This window comes from Hyla sarda, chromosome 1, assembly GCF_029499605.1.
Source record: "Hyla sarda isolate aHylSar1 chromosome 1, aHylSar1.hap1, whole genome shotgun sequence".
NCBI classification, from domain to species: domain Eukaryota; kingdom Metazoa; phylum Chordata; class Amphibia; order Anura; family Hylidae; genus Hyla; species Hyla sarda.
This window is the reverse complement of record NC_079189.1, coordinates 474,871,366-474,890,906: the sequence shown is the minus strand read 5'-3', so window position 1 is coordinate 474,890,906 and position 19,541 is coordinate 474,871,366. Positions and strand designations below refer to the sequence as shown.

Sequence of the window (19,541 nt, the reverse complement as noted above, 5' to 3'; positions counted from 1 at the left end):
CCATTGGCGTTTGTGATGTGACATAATGTGCCTTCGCAAAGCAGTTGTGCCTAGGTGGGTGTTGAACTTCTGGCACAGGTTGCAAATGGCCTCACTGTTGTCAGACAGAGGCAGACACATAAAAAAAATGCCACATTACTGAGCTCTGCGATGACGGCATTCTGGTGGTGGCAACAGCATCCGTCTGGCTGACCCCGGGTGCCGATGCATGTTATCTGACTGTGCCACTAGCTCCTTGCGACGACCTCCCCCTGCTTCCAACTCGTCTCCTCCTCCCCTCTGTCTCCCCGTCTGAACTTTCCCCCTCTTCTTCTCTTTTAACGGGCACCCACCTGGCATCCACGGACACATCGTCATCATCAAAACCTTCACCGCTATCTGACACCTCAAGAAAGGAAGCAGCGGGTAAAACATCATCATCATACCGTACATCCATGTGTGTAATGCTGCCTGACTGAGACATATCCCTGTTAACTACATCCTCTGGCAATAATGGTTGCGCATCACTCATGTCTTCAAACTGATGTGTAAATAACTCCTCTGATGGATCAAGTAAAGCTGCTGTGGTGCTAGTGTTGGTGGTGGTGGCAGGCGGACAAGTGGTAGCATGAGAGGTGCCCGAAGCTAAGCTAGAGGAGGAGCACAGTGCGTCAAGGTTATGAGCGGAAGCTGTAGTAGATTGGGTGTCTTGTGATAGCCAGTCAACTAAGTCCTCAGAACGTTGGGGGTTTAGGGTACGTGGCCTCTGAACACTGGTCATTCTAGGGCCAAAGGGAATCCCAGCACCACGACGGCCCCTGCGGGGTGGCCTTCCTCTGCCTGTCATTTTTTTGGGTAAATTTGTAAAAGTGTTGCACCTAATGTGATTTGCACTAGGGTGGCACAATTTGCCCTGCAGGTAAAAAAAAAAAGGCAACTGTGACGTGAACTGACAGTGACGACTGATTTTATTTAACAGCCAAAAAAGGTATTTTTTTTTATTTGCACAACTGTCACACTTAATGTGATTTGCACTAGGGTGACACTATTTGCACTGCAGGCAAAAAAAAAAGGCAACTGTGATGTGAACTGACAGTGACGACTGATTTTATTTAATAGCCGAAAAAGGTATTTTTTTTTATTTGCACAACTGTCACACCTAATGTGATTTGCACTAGGGTGACACAATTTGCCCTGCAGGCAAAACAAATGGCAACTGTGACATGAACTGACAGTGACGACTGATTTTATTTAACAGCCAAAAAAGGTATTTTTTTTTAAATTTGCACAACTGTCACACCTAATGTGATTTGCACTAAGGTGACACAATTTTCCCTGCAGGCAAAAAAAAATGGCAACTGTGATGTGAACTGACAGTGACGACTGATTTTATTTAACAGCCAAAAAAGGTATTTTTTTTAAATTTGCACAACTGTCACACCTAATGTGATTTGCACTACGGTGACACAATTTGCCCTGTAGGCAAAAAAAATGACAACTGTGACGTGAACTGACAGTGACCACTGATTTTATTTAACAGCCACAAAAGTTGTTTTTTTTATTTGCACAACTGTCACACCTAATGTGATTTGCACTAGGGTGACACAATTTGCCCTGCAGGCAAAAAAACTGGCAATTGTGACGTGAACTGACAGTGATGACTGATTTTATTTAACAGCCAAAAAAGGTATATATATATATTTTTTTTAATTTGCACAACTGTCACACCTAATGTGATTTGCACTAGGGTGACACAATTTGCCCTGCAGGCAAAAAAATGGCAATTGTGACGTGAACTGACAGTGACGACTGATTTTATTTAACAGCCAAAAAAAGTTTTTTTTTTTTAATTTGCACAACTGTCACACCTAATGTGATTTGCACTAGGGTGACACAATTTGCCCTGCAGGCAAAAAAAAATGGCAATTGTGACGTGAACTGACAGTGACGACTGATTTTATTTAACAGCCAAAAAGGGTATTTTTTTTATTTGCACAACTGTCACACCTAATGTGATTTGCACTAGGGTGACACTATTTGCACTGCAGGCAAAAAAAGGCAACTGTGACGTGAACTGACAGTGACGATTGATTTTATTAACAGCCAAAAAAGGTATTTTTTTTTTATTTGTACAACTGTCACACCTAATGTGATTTGCACTAGTGTGACACAATTTGCCCTGCAGGCAAAAAAAATGGCAACTGTGACGTGAACTGACAGTGACGACTGCTTTTATTTAACAGCCAAAAAAGGTATTTTTTTTATTTGCACAACTGTCACACCTAATGTGATTTGCACTAGGGTGACACAATTTGCCCTGTAGGCAAAAAAAATTACAACTGTTACGTGAACTGACAGTGACGACTGCTTTTATTTAACAGCCAAAAAAGGTATTTTTTTTAATTTGCACAACTGTCACACCAAATGTGATTTGCACTAGTGTGACAATGAGCTAACAAGCTTGCCAGCGGAGTTCCCCTTTTAAGCAGTGGTCCCCAACCAGGGTGCCTCCAGCTGTTGCAAACACACGGACTGATATATTTCAGCCCTTTGAATACTGTAGTAGTTAGTTGCTTTTACAAAAAAAGCTTGCCAGCGGAGTTCCCCTTTTATGCAGTGGTCCCCAACCAGGGTGCCTCCAGCTGTGGCAAAACACACGGACTGATATATTTCAGCCCTTTGAATACTGTAGTAGTTAGTTGCTTTAAAGAAAAAAAGCTTGCCAGCGGAGTTCCCCTTTTAAGCAGTGGTCCCCAACCAGGGTGCCTCCAGCTGTTGCAAAACACACGGACTGATATATTTCAGCCCTTTGAATACTGTAGTAATTAGTTGCTTGAAGGAACTTAAGTTTGATTCTGTAGTACCCCTTTTAACCAGCGGTTCCCTCCCAACCAGGGTGCTTCCAGCTGTTGCAAGACTCACGGACTGATATCTTTCAGCCCTTTGAATACTGTAGTAGTTAGTTGCTTGAAGGAACTTAAGTTTGATTCTGGAGTACCCCTTTTAACCAGCAGTTCCCTCCCAACCAGGGTAGCTCCAGCTGTTGCAAGACACACAGACTGATATCTTTCAGCCCTAAAAAGGGCTTTATTGGGTGCTGTCCTTAAAGCAGATGTTACACTAGTGCTTTAGAAGTAAACTGGACCCTGAATACAACACCTAGCAGCAACCTAGCTATCGCTTTCCCAATACAGCAGGAGCAGCTTCTCTGACCCTCCACTTCCTAAGCCTGCAGCATGCTGAATGAGGGTAAAACGGCGTCCGTGCAAGAGGTAGGAGGATCTGGAAGGGAGGGACTGCTGCTGATTGGCTGTAATGTGTATGCTGACTCTGACTCACAGGGTCAAAGTTTACTGCAATGTTAAAGTATAGGGGGTGGATCGAACTTCACATATGTTCACCCGGCGATGCGAACGCGAACATGCTAAATTCTCCAGGAACTGTTCGCCGGTGAACAATTCGGGACATCTCTAATTATCAAGTACAAAATAGTACACTACTTAGATGTACCTATGAGGCATGCACTTATGAGGGCAGAAAAATGCGGTACAGTATGCTTAACAAAATGTATTTTAGTAAAACACCAGCCTGTGATTACTTTTGCCTGGACTTTGACAGTATCTAGGCCATTGACAGATTAACAGGTACAAAATAGTACACTACTTAGATGTACGCATGTGGTATGCACTTATGAGGGCAGAAAAATGCCCTACAGTACGCTTTTTTTTGCACAACACCAGCAGTACACAACAGTGCTGCAGCACAAAAAAGCTGTGTACTAAACCCAAAATTGCATGCTGTCAAAGACTATTTGGAATTGACTGCTGGTTATTATACCATCTACAGACTAGTATTACCAGCAGATGATTTGTTGGGGAACAAAGACACAGAATTGTGCTGAAAAATTATTCCTGCCTCCTCTGCTAAGGTTTATGAAGTTGAGGCAGCTTATTCAAATGTATGAGGCAACACACAGCTATCTGCCTCTCTCTGTAATACAATGTTGAAGAAAGTGACTGGGAGGTTAATAGCTGCAGTAAAAATAATTTTCAGTTAAAAAAACACTGCTCTCTTTCCACCAGAACGCTGATGTGACTAGGATGGGAAACGCTGCTGGAATGAGCTTTTCTGCGCAACACACACACAGCGATGTCCGACATATCTCTATGCAGTGTAATGAATGATATGACGCATGAGAGCATGTGATTCAGGATCATCCCGCCTACTTCCCTTCCCACCTTGCTTTCCCACCTTCCCAGCATTCCTTGCCCCATGTACTGACATGTGGATACGCCATTTTAGATGCCCTGGAGACTGGACTGTCGTAAATGGAGTTTAATGGAGCCTTTCGCGTGATAGAATCACGGCGATATTCCTATTCTTGTAAATCGAATATTTCATGAAATTCATAACGAATTCAGGTTCGTCAGCTTTGATTCGCTCATCTCTAGTAGTCAGCTTAATTTGGAGAACACAATGATACAGGAAAGGCATACAATCTCATCTACCACCTGAAGTAGAAGTAATTTTACCATACATAACACTTCCGGCACATGTGCCACAGGTGCCCTAGCCACGGGAAAGTATTAAGTAATTGCAACGATTCAGATAAGTGCTTATGGTTAAAATTATAGCAAATTTTCTTAAATGTTTTACTTTTTAAAGAAGCCCAATGTATTTCCACTTAATTGTTCTCAGGAAAAAAAAAGCCTTTTCACACAAAAATCTTAATAGAACAAATAATTGTTTTACTTTCATTATAATATCATCTCAGGGAAACCTTAGCTTTGTGTAGTGTACTGACAAGGATTAGACATATCACAACAGACAAGTAAAGTTGGCAGGAAACGTACTTACTGTTTCAAGTGATCCTAAAATTAGGCATTTTTTAATTGAAGGGATAAATATTCATTAACAGATTATTGGTTGAATAGAATGTTTGGTCTGATAGTTTTTGTCACGATTCGGCTTCCAGGTAGTGGATCCTCTGTGCCAGAGAGGGATTGGCGTGGACCGTGCTAGTGGACCGGTTCTAAGCCACTACTGGTTTTCACCAGAGCCCGCCGCAAAGCGGGATGGTCTTGCTGCGGCGGTAGTGACCAGGTCGTATCCACTAGCAACGGCTCACCTCTCTGGCTGCTGAAGATGGGCGCGGTACAAGGGAGTAGGCAGAAGTTCAGGTACACAGGCTTTGGACACACTAAACGCTTTCACTGGCACAAGGCAACAAGATCCGGCAAGGGAGTGCATGGGAGGAGGTCAGATAAAGGCAGGGAGCAGATGGGAGCCAATTAAGCTAATTGGGCCAGGCACCAATCATTGGTGCGCTGGCCCTTTAAGTCGCAGAGAGCTGGCGCGCGCGCGCCCTAGAGAGCGGAGCCGCGCGCGCCAGCAGATGACAGCAGGGGACCGGGACGGGTAAGTGACCTGGGATGCGATTCGCGAGCGGGCGCGTCCCGCTGTGCGAACCGCATCCCCGACGGCCATGACAGTGCAGCGCTCCCGGTCAGCGGGACTGACCGGGGCGCTGCGGGGAGAGAGACGCCGTGAGCGCTCCGGGGAGGAGCGGGGACCCGGAGCGCTAGGCGTAACAGTACCCCCCCCCTTAGGTCTCCCCTTTTCTTTGACCGGCAACTGCCTCCCCTGGGATGAGGACACCGGGAAAAAATGGAGGGTTTCCTCAAAGGCAGGCAGTACAGCAGGAGTGGGAATGGGGAGGGAGGGCAGAGGGCGAAGCCTGGCACGGGGCAGTGTGACACCAGGACGGGGGCCATGAGGAGGCACAGAGGTTTGCCTGACGGGACTGGGAGGGGGGGAGAGGCACTTCCTATGGCAGGCAGAGTCCCAGTTCTTTATCTCCCCGGTGGTCCAATCAAGGGTGGGGGAATGAAGCCGGAGCCATGGCAGACCGAGGAGGACCTCAGAGGTACAACTGGGGAGGATGAAGAACTCAATCCTTTCGTGGTGGGGTCCGATAGACATCAGGAGGGGTTCTGTGCGGTAACGCACGGTGCAGTCCAATCTGGCTCCGTTGACCGCGGAAATGTAGAGCGGTTTGGCGAGACGGGTCACCGGGATGCTGAATTTATTAACAAAGGACTCCAACATAAAATTCCCGGAGGCACCAGAGTCCAAGCAGGCCACGGCTGAGATGGAGGAGTTGGCTGTAGGGGAAATCCGCACGGGCACCGTGAGACGTGGAGAAGAAGACTTAGAAGCAAAAGATGCCACACCCACGTGAGCTGGGTGCGTGCGTGCGTTTCCCAGGCGTGGAGGACGGATAGGGCAATCCACCAAGAAATGCTCAGTACTGGCACAGTACAGACAGAGATTTTCTTCTCTACGGCGATTCCTCTCTTCCTGGGTCAGGCGAGACCGATCCACTTGCATGGCCTCCTCGGCGGGAGGCCCAGGCGAAGACTGCAAAGGATGCTGTGGGAGAGGTGCCCAGAGATCTAAGTCTTTTTCCTGGCGGAGCTCTTGGTGTCGCTCAGAAAAACGCATGTCAATGCGGGTAGCCAAATGGATGAGTTCTTGGAGGTTGGCAGGAATCTCTCGTGCGGCCAGCACATCCTTGATGCGACTGGATAGGCCTTTTTTAAAGGTCGCGCAGAGAGCCTCATTATTCCAGGATAGTTCAGAAGCAAAAGTACGGAATTGTATGGCGTACTCGCCAACGGAAGAATTACCCTGGACCAGGTTCAGCAAGGCAGTCTCAGCAGAAGAGGCTCGGGCAGGTTCCTCAAAGACACTTCGGACTTCAGCAAAGAAGGACTGGACTGTGGCTGTGGCAGGATCATTGCGGTCCCAGAGCGGTGTGGCCCAAGACAAGGCCTTTCCTGAAAGAAGACTTACTACGAACGCCACCTTAGACCGTTCTGTAGGAAACAAGTCTGACAACATCTCCATATGCAGGGAACACTGAGACAAAAATCCACGGCAGAGTCTGGAGTCCCCATCAAATTTGTCCGGCAGGGACAAGCGGAGGTTAGGAGCGGCCACTCGCTGCGGAGGAGGTGCAGGAGCTGGCGGAGGAGATGGTTGCTGCTGTAGCAGAGGCAGAATTTGCTGTAACATGGCGGTCAACTGCGACAGCTGCTGTCCTTGTTGGGCAATCTGCTGCGATTGCTGAGCGACCACCGTGGGAAGATCAGCGAGACTTGGCAGCGGCACCTCAGCGGGATCCATGGCCGGATCTACTGTCACGATTCGGCTTCCAGGTAGTGGATCCTCTGTGCCAGAGAGGGATTGGCGTGGACCGTGCTAGTGGACCGGTTCTAAGCCACTACTGGTTTTCACCAGAGCCCGCCGCAAAGCGGGATGGTCTTGCTGCGGCGGTAGTGACCAGGTCGTATCCACTAGCAACGGCTCACCTCTCTGGCTGCTGAAGATGGGCGCGGTACAAGGGAGTAGGCAGAAGTTCAGGTACACAGGCTTTGGACACACTAAACGCTTTCACTGGCACAAGGCAACAAGATCCGGCAAGGGAGTGCATGGGAGGAGGTCAGATAAAGGCAGGGAGCAGATGGGAGCCAATTAAGCTAATTGGGCCAGGCACCAATCATTGGTGCGCTGGCCCTTTAAGTCGCAGAGAGCTGGCGCGCGCGCGCCCTAGAGAGCGGAGCCGCGCGCGCCAGCAGATGACAGCAGGGGACCGGGACGGGTAAGTGACCTGGGATGCGATTCGCGAGCGGGCGCGTCCCGCTGTGCGAACCGCATCCCCGACGGCCATGACAGTGCAGCGCTCCCGGTCAGCGGGACTGACCGGGGCGCTGCGGGGAGAGAGACGCCGTGAGCGCTCCGGGGAGGAGCGGGGACCCGGAGCGCTAGGCGTAACAGTTTTCTGGCTGACTTTCAAATATTCAAGGAAGTGATGAAGAAAAATGGCATTCATTACAAATGTAACTTATTTTCTAATTGTGTCAGTTTGGTCCATCTTTGGATGCTTGTCACCTTCGATTGAGAACCCAACCATCAAAGTATACACAGAATCACCTTGATGTGTGATAAACTTGGGGTTTTGTTAAACACGATCTAGCTCCGTTATTTCAAAAAGAGTTAAGATCTTTGTCTCCCAGCCCATGAAATTGCTTATTTTCCCTGTGAAATTTCTCATCTTCTCTCTTTGATTTGTCACAAGATGTGTATCACAATGTTTCTTAGAACAAATTTTATAAGCTGTGGCTTGGAGACATGGAAACATTTCTGTAGGAACACATTTAACTATGGCCTTTCCATGCTTTTATGCCATGAAAGTTTTAAAACTCTATCACTACATTTGGAATTTTTCCAGTATCGTAAAAATATTTAGAATTCATGCTCATGATAAATTGCAAGAATAATAACTTAAAAGGAACCTGTCATCTTTCATGCTGCCTGAATCATGAGCCATTGGGGCGTTCACTGGTGGCCTCTCACCTAGACAACAGGAAAATTCACTAGAAATGTAAGATGAAAAAACTAGAGTTCCAGAGCATAAGTAAGTGAATGTTTGTAACAGAGGTCAAGCAAGATCAGGTATGGGGTACTGAGGATTAAATGAGTGTAGTCAGACAAGCAATGGGTCAGGTAATTGAGATCAGGATGAGCAAATTGTGCAATACCATGGTGGAAAAATATTAAAGTAGTCAGATTAGCTGAGAGATAATGATGGTTACATAAGAACAGGACACAGCACAGTGGTAAATTTGGGAGAAAAGTCAGGAAATCTAGCTGACAACAATCTGGTTCAGGTTTGAGTTCAAGTACCAACACAAGAGCCCAAATCAAGCTGAGGACATCTGTGGTGTCCTGGAGCAGAACATCTTTGTCCACCTGCCCTGTTAGGTGGTTGTTGCCTTTTGTGTCCACTACTGGCCCAAAGCTCCTTGTTAAAAAAAAATTGAAATCTGTCTTTATTGTATTTTAATTGTCTAATTTAATTGCATTCCTATGTCATGTAAGGCGGTAGTGTTATGTCTGTAGGAGCATGAGTAAGAGATCATGTGGGCAATACAACCAATCAGGGTCTCCTGCCCATCTCTACTCAGGTCTGACCAGACAGGGAGGAGTTAGTTCAGTCTAATGTTAGTGCAGAATGAGTGACGGTGGAGGCAAGACCTCTCTTGTGTGACTTGTCCCTCACCACATGGGGACAAAGACCCAGAGGGTAAACTAGTGGATTAAGAGTGACTATGCACTTTTTAAAATGATCCCACTGACCAGGTAGTAAGTCCAGTCCAAAGAATAAAGGCGTGAAGTTCCTCAGGCCACATCTGTCCCATAAAGTCCACCCTGGTGGTAAGCACTCAAATTGGATTCCCTATTGTTAAGCAGCGTTAGTAAGTGCTAGTTGGCTCCCAAAGTGTCAAGTCTTTATCCCGTCAAATCAAGTCTCTGCAAGTCCAGGCTATTCAAGTCCTAGTCAAGTCAGAGTTGGTCCCAGGAAGTCCTGTAATGCAACTGAGGTTTCTTGCTGCATCCATTGCTGCAATTGCACATCCGCTGAACTGTACTGTCTACTGTTCTACTTGCCTGGAATTGTTCAAGTAAAGTTTAAATGATTTCCTTAACCTGGCATTAGAGGTAGTCAAGATAGAGTAAATTAGTATTTGTTAATTTCGCTAAGTGTCCCCTACTAAGAAAAATGAATGGATTAATTGACAAAATATGGCTTGAATTTGTTGTCGTGAGACAAGTTTTACACAGTGCATATATACTTTTGTAGGAAATAACATTTGTAGTTGTACTTCGTCAAGTATACAAAGTCACAAAGCTCCCACGTGTAAAGCTCCCAAATAGCCATTTATCTGCAAATATAGTATAAATGGTATATCTAATATTCAGGATTTTAGAACAAGCATGCAAATTTTACCTTCTCAAAGCCAGATTTTTGTTTAAAAGATAGCAAAAATTATAAATTAGAGGTGCTTTTAAACAGAACCTCTCATAGTTATGGGTGAGTGAACGTGTTCACCAACTGTGTTATTCAAAAAATTGTGGAAGACTTTTTTTTTAAATATGTACAGAAGTTTTAAATGGGCATGGTCTGATTTAAAAAAAAAATCCTTTAATATTTTGTACATGTTTGCAAAACATTAAACTTTCTAATATACCAATTTTTTTAATCTCCTTTTTATTGAAATAATGGTGTTACGCCTAGCGCTCCGGGTCCCCGCTCCACCCCGGAGCGCTCACGGCGTCTCTCTCCCTGCAGCGCCCCGGTTGGTGCCTGGCCCAATTAGCTTAATTGGCTTCCACCTGCTCCCTGGCTATATCTGATCTCCTCCCTTGCACTCCCTTGCCGGATCTTGTTGCCTTGTGCCAGTGAAAGCGTTTAGTGTGTCCAAAGCCTGTGTTACCTGAACTTCTGCTATCCATCCTGACTACGAACCTTGCCGCCTGCCCCCGACCTTCTGCTACGTCTGACCTTGCCTCTGCCTAGTCCTTCTGTCCCACGCCTTCTCAGCAGTCAGCGAGGTTGAGCCGTTGCTAGTGGATACGACCTGGTTGCTACTGCCGCAGCAAGACCATCCCGCTTTGCGGCGGGCTCTGGTGAAAACCAGTAGCCTCTTAGAACCGGTCCACTAGCACGGTCCACGCCAATCCCTCGCTGACACAGCGGATCCACAACCCGTAAGCCGAATCGTGACAGTAGATCCGGCCATGGATCCCGCTGAGGTGCCGCTGCCAAGTCTCGCTGACCTTCCCACGGTGGTCGCTCAGCAATCGCAGCAGATTGCCCAACAAGGACAGCAGCTGTCGCAGTTGACCGCCATGTTACAGCAACTTCTGCCTCTGCTACAGCAGCAACCATCTCCTCCGCCAGCTCCTGCACCTCCTCCGCAGCGAGTGGCCGCTCCTAGCCTCCGCCTGTCCCTGCCGGACAAATTTGATGGGGACTCTAAACTCTGCCGTGGATTTTTGTCTCAGTGTTCCCTGCATATGGAGATGTTGTCGGACTTGTTTCCTACAGAACGGTCTAAGGTGGCGTTCGTAGTAAGCCTTCTTTCAGGAAAGGCCTTGTCTTGGGCCACACCGCTCTGGGACCACAATGATCCTGCCACAGCCACAGTCCAGTCCTTCTTCGCTGAAGTCCGGAGTGTCTTCGAGGAGCCAGCCCGAGCTTCTTCTGCCGAGACTGCCCTGTTGAACCTGGTCCAGGGTAATTCTTCAGTGGGCGAGTACGCCATCCAATTTCGTACTCTTTCTTCCGAGTTATCATGGAATAACGAGGCTCTCTGCGCGACCTTTAAAAAAGGCCTATCCAGTCGCATCAAGGATGTGCTGGCCGCACGAGAGATTCCTGCCAACCTGCAAGAACTCATCCATTTGGCTACCCGCATTGACATGCGTTTTTCTGAGCGACACCAAGAGCTCCGCCAGGAAAAAGACTTAGATCTCTGGGCACCTCTCCCACAGCATCCTTTGCAGTCTACGCCTGGGCCTCCCGCCGAGGAGGCCATGCAAGTGGATCGGTCTCGCCTGACCCAGGAAGAGAGGAATCGCCGTAGGGAAGAAAATCTCTGTCTGTACTGTGCCAGTACCGAGCATTTCTTGGTGGATTGCCCTATCCGTCCTCCACGTCTGGGAAACGCACGCACGCACCCAGCTCACGTGGGTGTGGCGTCTCTTGGTTCTAAGTCTGCTTCTCCACGTCTCACGGTGCCCATGCGGATTTCTCCTTCAGCCAACTCCTCCCTCTCAGCCGTGGCCTGCTTGGACTCTGGTGCCTCTGGGAATTTTATTTTGGAGTCGTTTGTGAATAAATTCCGCATCCCGGTGACCCGTCTCGTCAAGCCGCTCTACATTTCCGCGGTCAACGGAGTCAGATTGGATTGCACCGTGCGTTACCGCACAGAACCCCTCCTGATGTCTATTGGACCCCACCACGAAAGGATTGAGCTCTTCGTTCTCCCCAACTGTACCTCTGAGGTCCTCCTCGGTCTGCCATGGCTCCGGCTTCATTCTCCCACCCTTGATTGGACCACCGGGGAGATCAAGAACTGGGACTCTGCCTGCCATAGGAAGTGCCTCTCCCCCCCTCCCAGTCCCGTCAGGCAAGCCTCTGTGCCTCCTCATGGCTCCCGTCCTTGTGTCACCCTGCCCCGTGCCAAGCTTCACCCTCTGCCCTCCCTCCCCATTCCAACTCCTGCTGTACTGCCTGCCGTTGAGGAAACCCTCCATTCTTTCCCGGTGTCCTCATCCCAGGGGAGGCAGTTACCGGACAAAAAAAAGGGGAGACCTAAGGGGGGGGGTACTGTTACGCCTAGCGCTCCGGGTCCCCGCTCCTCCCCGGAGCGCTCACGGCGTCTCTCTCCCTGCAGCGCCCCGGTCAGTCCCGCTGACCGGGAGCGCTGCTTTGTCATGGCCGTCGGGGATGCGATTCGCACAGCGGGACGCGCCCGCTCGCGAATCGCATCCCAGGTCACTTACCCGTCCCGTTCCCTGCTGTCATGTGCTGGCGCGCGCGGCTCCGCTCTCTAGGGCGCGCGCGCGCCAGCTCTCTGAGACTTAAAGGGCCAGTGCACCAATGATTGGTGCCTGGCCCAATTAGCTTAATTGGCTTCCACCTGCTCCCTGGCTATATCTGATCTCCTCCCTTGCACTCCCTTGCCGGATCTTGTTGCCTTGTGCCAGTGAAAGCGTTTAGTGTGTCCAAAGCCTGTGTTACCTGAACTTCTGCTATCCATCCTGACTACGAACCTTGCCGCCTGCCCCCGACCTTCTGCTACGTCTGACCTTGCCTCTGCCTAGTCCTTCTGTCCCACGCCTTCTCAGCAGTCAGCGAGGTTGAGCCGTTGCTAGTGGATACGACCTGTTTGCTACTGCCGCAGCAAGACCATCCCGCTTTGCGGCGGGCTCTGGTGAAAACCAGTAGCCTCTTAGAACCGGTCCACTAGCACGGTCCATGCCAATCCCTCGCTGACACAGCGGATCCACAACCCGTAAGCCGAATCGTGACAAATGGCTTATAAAAAAGACCACTAGGGGTCCCCATACCATCCATAACATAATCCTGTTTGATTGCAGCATCATCTTTGTTCCAGCTAAAGCACAGGAAGGGAGAAAGTCCAGGAAGTGAGGGCGGGACTAGCGCTCCTTAGTGCTAACCCCTGTCCTGTCTAACAGACTATCTGAACACAGAGAGGAGGAAGTTACAGAGTAGCCTGCTGTGATTGGATAAAGAGGCTGCACAGCAGACTCAGGGAGGAAATGAATGCATGGTGAGTAACAGTGCTTGTCTCAGACACGGTCTCTCTGGGCAGTGGAAGTCAGAATGAGTGAGCAGCAAAACAGAAGAATTTGTGAGCCAAGTACAGAAGCTAGACTTGTAAACAATCAGCATAACCTAGTAAGTAACATACATTAGCATTTATTTTTTCTGTGATGTGACAGACTTTTTGTCTGTTTCAATGTGTATAAATATTGAGAAATGTCACTTTCTACACTACACAATGCCTGAAGTTTTTTGAGAGCATGTCTCCAATCTAGAACGTATAAACTAATATATAAAACAAAGATAACGGCTTACATTAGCATTAACGTGGTTATAGCAGGAAACTCTCAACCCAGTGCAGTTGTGCACTTCGCTGGGGTGGAGGTCCTGCACTTGTGATCCGTTGCTATGAGCAATCCCCAACAAAACATGCATACAATGGAGGATGCCTGCAGATGGTCACAAGTACCACAGTGGTATCCTACACCAGATAAATGTGTATGTAGATGCGTAATACATGATTTAGACTGTAAAAATTACATTAACCTGATCTAAGGTGATAGGAGGTGCTCAATAGTGTTGCTCGTGAATATTCGCAATTCGAATATTATTCGCGAATATCGCAAATTCGCGAATTCGCGAATTTCGCGAATATAGCGCTATATGCAGTTGTGCACCTACGTTGGAGTGGAAGACCTGCACTTGTGGACCACAATATGGGTTCACTCCTGTGGTAACTGTAAACAATGACACTAGCTAACCCTCAAAACTGATGTAAAATCGAGACATTAGCCAGTATATCCTTATATGAAGGACATACCTGAACCCGCACACCACGCCAATGTATATATAATTATGCACAGCATGGATACTCTGGAAGGTGCAGACAGGCTTAGATTACATTCAAACTGTCCAGGAATTTATCAAGGCTTGTATGCTAGTTTTCTGTGTTGGATTGTCATTGCAATCCTCTTCTCCCACTCTTCACACACTGATAGCAACGCCGCAGGAGAAATGCTAGCACAGGCTTCCAGTATCCGTAGTTTCAGGTGCTCGTATCTTCACAGCATAGACAATTGCCTTCAGATGACCCCAAAGATAAGTCTAAGGGGGTCAGATCGGGAGACCTTTGGTGCCATTCAACTGGCCCACGACAACCAATCCACTTTCCAGGAAACTGTTCATCTAGGAATGCTTGGACCTGACACCCATAATGTGGTGGTGTACCATCTTGCTGGAAAAACTCAGGGAACGGGCCAGCTTCAGTGCATAAAGAGGAATTCACATCATCATGTAGCAATTTTGCATATCCAGTGGCCTAGAGGTTTCCATTGATGAAGAATGTCCCTACCATCTTTGTACCCAATATACCACACCATACCATCAATTTTTGTGTTCCAACAGTCTTGGAGGGATCTATCCAATGTGGGTTAGTGTCAGACCAATAGCGGTGGTTTTGTTTGTTAACTTCACCATTCACATAAAAGTTTGCCTCATCACTGAACAAAATCTTCTGCGTAAACTGAGGGTCCTGTTCCAATTTTTGTTTTGCCCATTCTGCAGCACCTGAAACTAAGGATACTGGAAGCCTGTGCTAGCATTTCTCCTGCGGTGTTGCTATCAGTGTGTGAAGAGTGGGAGAAGAGGGTTGCATTGACAAACCAACACAATGGGCAACACATTGAACACATTTTATAAGTGGTTAGAAACTTGTAAATAACTCATGAAAGAATAAAGTTACATTAAAACCAAGCACATCATTGTTTTCCTTGCGAAATTCCCAATAAGTTTGATGTGTCACATGATCCTCTTCCTATTGAAAAAACTAAAGTTGGATTCAAAATGTCCGACTTCAAAATGGCCGCCATGGTCACCACCCATCTTGAAAAGTTTCCCCCCTCACATATACTAAAGTGCCACAAACAGGAAGTTAATATCACCAACCATTCCAATTGTATTAAGGTGTATCCATATAAATGGCCCACCCTCTACAGAGGGTAATTATGTAAATTGTCTTCATTGATTTTATGCCTTCTGTCCAGAAACTTGTATTTCAGTGTTGCAATACAACTGCAATAAATAACAAACATAATGGTACACTGTGACCATAACAGACTGCATTACACTATTATACTAAACTTGATTTGTTTGTATGTAAAAATATGGAAATATACAAACATGAAAGTGCATTCTGAATCAATAAAAGTGCCTACTCTTTCTGGACCACCCTCATACTGATGGTAGATACTACATAAGGACAATATATGTAGATCAGCTCTTTTAAGAACCCCTTCAAAGAAGAAATATTAATAGTGACTGGAAGCCACCATCTTTGCTTATTGTCATGTAGAACTATTCTGAATCTTAGAAAAAAGCAGTAAAGTTCTTAAAGCGTTACCATCAGATCCAACAAATTTTTTTAAATATATCACTCAGTACCTAAACCTGACCATGTACATCTAATTTTTATGTGTCTAGCACCTTTATTTATTTATTTTTTACACTTTTAATTTAGCTCACTAGTCTGAATTCCTCTCAAAGGGAGGTCTCCGCCCCCTGTAGTATGTGTCCAAACCGTCAGGGGGGGCAGTTGTTTGACTGTCTTTTTCAGTATGAAATACTGAAACTTTTCAAATGAAAGCAATTGCAAAACCTATTGGTTATACATGCTTTACAACATATCAAAAGTTTTTCTTTCTGACAGTGCCCATTTAACTCCTTACCGACGCAGGACGTATATTTACGTCCTCCGCCGGCTCCCGCAATATGCCGCAGGGTCACGCGGTGTCCCCGCGTCATATCGGGTTGGTCCCGGTGGCTATCAACGGCCGGGACCCGCAGCTAATACTGGACATCACCGATTGCGGTGATGCCCTGTATTAACCCTTCAAACGCGGCGATCAAAGCTGACCGCCGCGTCTGAAGTGAAAGTATCCCGGCTGCTCAGTTGGGCTGTTCGGTACCGCCGCGGTGAAATTGCGGCATCCCGAACAGCTTACAGGACACCGGGAGGGCCCTTACCTGCCTCCTCAGTGTCGATGAATAACTGCTCCATGCTGAGATCCAGGCAGGAGCAGTCAAGCGCCGATAACACTGATCACAGGCGTGTTAATACACCAGTGATCTGTGTAAGAGATCAGTGTGTGCAGTGTTATAGGTCCATATGGGACCTATAACACTGCAAAAAAAAGTTTAAAAAAAAGTGTTAATAAAGGTCATTTAACCCCTTCCCTAATAAAAGTTTGAATCACCCCCCTTTTCCCATAAAAATAAAACAGTGTAAATAAAAAAAAATATATAGGGGTCAGAAGACATTTTTAAACGTATACATTTTCCTGCATGTAGTTATGATTTTTTCCAGAAGTACGACAAAATCTAACCTATATAAGTAGGGCATCATTTTAACCGTATGGACCTACAGAATAATGATAAGGTGTCATTTTTACTGAAATATGCACTGCGTAGAAACGGAAGCCCCCAAAAGTTACAAAATTTGTTTTTTTCTTCGATTTTGTCGCACAATGATTTTTTTTTCTGTTTCGCCGTGAATTTTTGGGTAAAATGACTAATGTCACTGCAAAGCAGAATTGGTGACACAAACAATAAGCAATAATATGGATTTTTAGGTGGAAAATTGAAAGGGTTATGATTTTTAAAAGGTAAGGAGGAAAAAACGAAGGTACAAAAACTGAAATACCCTGAGTTCTTAAGGGGTTAAGTCTAACATCTCCAGTTATGATTTGTAAGGACAAATTCAGTCTGATAATATGTTGTGGAATGTCTACAAATCCTCAGGTTAGGTATCACTTCACCTTTGCCTGGGGATGCTGGAAGCTCAATTCTCAAAGTTTACAATTGCTGGTGTTTCTTTTACACTTTTTTTTATGCAGCAATATTACATTTATTGGAGTCCAAGAAGTAAAAAATTCAGGTATGATACATTTTCTACTTCCTGATCGTCCTCTTGCAGCTGTGGTGTCCCGTTACCGTACATTGTACCGTACCTTGTGTGCTAAGTCCCCAAAGTCAGAGTTCCTGCGTACTGGTAGGATCCTCCTAGTGGCATAACCCCTTGTCACCTCTTCCTTCTTTAATTTTATATGTTTGGTGCGTATAATTGTATATAATTTATAGATCTGTATAGTACTTCCAGGACCTTAGGTCACATGACTACTAATCCTACTGTTAGGTTAAGCTTAAGGACCTTCCAGGTCACATGAGTGGGTCACATGATGTACCACAATGCTTTGTGAAGGGACTGACAGTTGGTGGAACCAATAAGCTATGAGCCTGCCCCTTGCCATATAAGGGCGCTGTTACCCAATCATCGCTCTCTTGCTCCTCATCATCTCTAGAGAAAGCATCACTCTGTACAATTCTGCAAGAGGACTTAGGCCTGAAGCCTGCTAACTTCAGCCGAATATAAAACCGTGAGTTCAACTAAACTCAATCCTAAATCTGCGTGACTACTGAACCTACACTAAACCCTAAATTCAGTGGAACAGCATGAAGCAAGCCTCAGAGCTTATATTCCCTACAAGGTCCCAACCAACTGTGAGGAACTTAAGTCCGGTCCTCTGTAAAGACTGTTACTACTGTTAACCTGCATAAAAGTTGCAGTAAAGTTATTTCCAGTTTACTAAATCTCCGGTTGGGGACAATCCTTTATTCCTCCCTATCGTTCCTGGGACGGGTGGCAGTAGGATATATACATACAGAGGAAGAACCCGCACCCTGGTGTCACGACAGTCAAGGGTTAATCAAGCACCCTTTCCTCACTGCACAGCTACACCCTACCTACCCTACATCCCCACAAGCTCACCACACAACAATAATAGAAAAAAAGCTTCTGTTGTTCTTGTAGAGTGGGCTTTGAGTTGTCAGAGGGGACTGCAGACCTTCCATAGAATAACATTGCCTGAATGTATTTATGATCCATTTTGCTGGCTTTCCATTCTTCATGTTATCCCTGGAACTGGAAAAAGAAACCTTTTGGCTAAGTTTCCTTTTTTTTTAGCGTCTATGCATTTTCTTCTGATGTTTTATTTTTTATGGAATTGCCAATTTTTGACCCTGTGGCAGTATTTTCACTGCCTTTATGGTACCACACCGTAGGTCAGATGCAGAGCTCCCACAGAGCCCACAGAGTGTAAGGATATAAGTAGTAATGTATAGCATCACTACTTATCTCCATACGCTACGCTATCTGTCCATACGGTCCATGCTGTCAGCAGAGATAAGCTGTGTCTGCGGCTATAGAGTCGCAGCACAGCTCACACTGGGCAGAAGGTATACATGTTGTTTCACCTCTAGAAATGATGTCACTAGAGGTGGGGCTAAAACAGAAGATCACAGCTTAGAACAAAGTTGGTAAATATGGGTCTGTTTTCATTATGTTTTTTTAGTATGGATTATTATTATTTTTTTTACACTTAAAAAAGATGAACATGCAATGTTATTATGCTTTTTTGTTAATATATTGATTATTGAAAAATCACTGGCTGATATAAATTTACTCACTTTTAGTTATTTTTATGCTATATAACAACCAGAAAAGAGGATAAGCTGTAACAGAACTATACTAAACAACAACTGTTGACTATTGACTATAGATAGGACACGGTCCGCTTATTATAGGTGGTCCGTTTTCTCCAGAAAATGTTACATGATGGACATGCAATACTCAACTCGAAAGCCAAAAAAAGTTAGTCCTAAACAAAAAGTCCCTCACTCCACATATTTGATTTAGTAAACACTGGTAACATACGTTTTTTAATTCACAAGCTTACAAATGTACAAATTGCCAAAAATTGCATGTTTTGTAAACTCCAAGAATACAAATTGCAATTAGGGCATGTTTCTCCCGTTGGTGTCCTGTAACTCCTTACTATTGTTCTTTTCCTTCCTCCACCATGTTCCTGTCACACAGAGAACACAGTACTATCCGACCCCCATATCTCTGGCCAGCACTATCTATCTAAGGCTGTCCTCCCAGCATCCTGCCCCTGAAGATTATTGTGGTTCCATTGTAGTTTCACAACAAACACCTGCCTCAAATGACTCTGTTCCTGTCGAATCCTCCTGTATTATGTACATTCTTCTATGGCTGACACGGATTGCTGATCCTGAAACTGTTTTGCCTGTCTGGACTCTCTTTCATTTCAGGGACGCCACCTATTCCTGACCTCTGTGTATTGCATTGGCTCTACAGTGCTTGACAGGGACTGTTAACTATATTCTTTTGTCTGATTCTCTGGTGCCATGCACTTGCATAACCTGATATATTGGACAAGCCACTTTCCACATGGGGACTAGGCATCCTCTAGCAGGAGAGGTCCAGCCTCCTCATCCTGGAACAGTATAA

General features: G+C 46.0%; 1 long non-coding RNA gene across 1 annotated transcript in view; it reads left to right on the top strand.

The window, feature by feature from the left end:
• The window catches only part of LOC130309993 (uncharacterized), a 29,322-nt gene extending 16,204 nt beyond the window's left edge, over positions 1 to 13,118 (top strand). The window contains exon 3 of the long non-coding RNA XR_008858563.1: positions 12,991 to 13,118. This is a non-coding gene — a long non-coding RNA (uncharacterized LOC130309993). The remainder of the gene's footprint in view (positions 1 to 12,990) is intronic.
• The last annotated feature ends 6,423 nt before the right edge of the window (positions 13,119 to 19,541 follow it).